Raw genomic sequence first — 1,548 nt, 5'->3', positions numbered from 1 at the left:
CAGTGTAAGATTTCAGATTGTTGCTTTGGCATCTCTTTGGTACCAGATTTTTGTTTTGGATGGAGTATTTTCCACCATGGTGTATGGGGTTACACCACGAGACAAGTTTAAACTTACAATCTAGCCATAGTTTAGAGCAGGGCTGCTGCTTAGAATACCCCTGCAGTACACAATCACCAGCTCTCCCCAGACACAGGACACTTGGCCACTAGCCTCCTACCTGCTGCAGTTTGATTTTGATGCCAGTATCACTCTCTCCAGCAGCACCCTGGCGTGTGTACTCATGTGCAACCTAGGATCAATTAATAATGCATTTGCTGTCATGCTGGCAGTCCACTCTTCGGTGGTATTGGTCACAGTGCCTGTCAAGTAATGGCACTGTTTGTACAAACTTCTCTGGACAAATCCACTCTATTCAGGCTGCCTCCAGATGTTTGCAAAGTTCTGTTACCCTAAAAGCTGTTCAACAGTGTTGAGTATTGTCTTGGCTTAGGCCTTGACCACAAGCACATACAGCTTCACATGTCATTTTTTCAAGGAGTGCCAATGTGAATTCTGCATGGCTGTCACTTTGGTCTCTTTTGCTGCATGTTCAGTAATATCCATGGTCCCTGGGCAAAATTAATCAACCGTGCATTGCTATCTTGTCCTGTCCTTGGCAGATACCTTGTGCTTTATGAAAAGGTTAACTCTAGATCTTTTAATATGAGCAGTCTCTGTATTTTGTCAGAGGATCAGATCATAACCTTGACAAGTCCAGTTAGGTCTGAGAGGTGCAAGGTTGGCTTCCATCCATCAGTTGGAGGATGGAGTTAGTTCAAAAGCTCCTCAACCAAAAAAAAAAAAAATCATAAAATCTGTTTAAGCTTGCCTTACTCCTATGTTTCAGTTTTGTACTGAGGGCAGTACTTTTCAGACTCCTAGAAAAGTTTATGGGTCTGCCTGCTCTGAGCAAACAAAAGCTATGGAAAAAGTAAAAAATTTCACGGGGAGATACTGCATTCACAGAACCGTCTGGGTGCCTCACTTAGCTACTGGCACTCTCAGTGGTACAGTTTAAGCCATCTATCTTTTTCCTCCCAAGTTCAGTTTAGACAGATCCTCAACTTCTCTGTCCTGCCAGTCGCCCGTTTTCTCGGTGGGGCTCAGCACACGTGCTGGTGCAGGAGGCGGCCTGCCCGCGGTCACCTGTACTCGTGTCCGAGCTCGGCACCGCCGGCAGCCCCTTCCTCGCCACCCGGCCCCGCCAGGCCCGGCTCACAGCGGGCACCCTTCCCCGCCGGTCACCCCTCCCCTGCACCCCGGACTCGACCCCAGCGCCGAGTGCGCTGCGGGATCTGAGGGGGCCCCAACCCCACAGGACCCTGCTGGGGCAGGGACCGGGGCTGCACGGGCGCTCGGCCCCTCCGCCGGGCCCGACACCGTGCAGCGGGAGGGCGGCCGCGGCCCCGCCTGACGGGCAGGATCCCGCAGGCTCCATCCCTAGGGCCAGGCCTACGGCGGCCAGATGGAACGAGCACCCCAGGACAGCCCCGACCGGGGCAAGAG

The sequence above is a fragment of the Athene cunicularia genome (genome assembly GCF_003259725.1).
Source record: "Athene cunicularia isolate RWA chromosome 9 unlocalized genomic scaffold, athCun1 chr9_part1, whole genome shotgun sequence".
Taxonomy (NCBI): domain Eukaryota; kingdom Metazoa; phylum Chordata; class Aves; order Strigiformes; family Strigidae; genus Athene; species Athene cunicularia.
Note: the sequence above shows the minus strand (reverse complement) of the source record.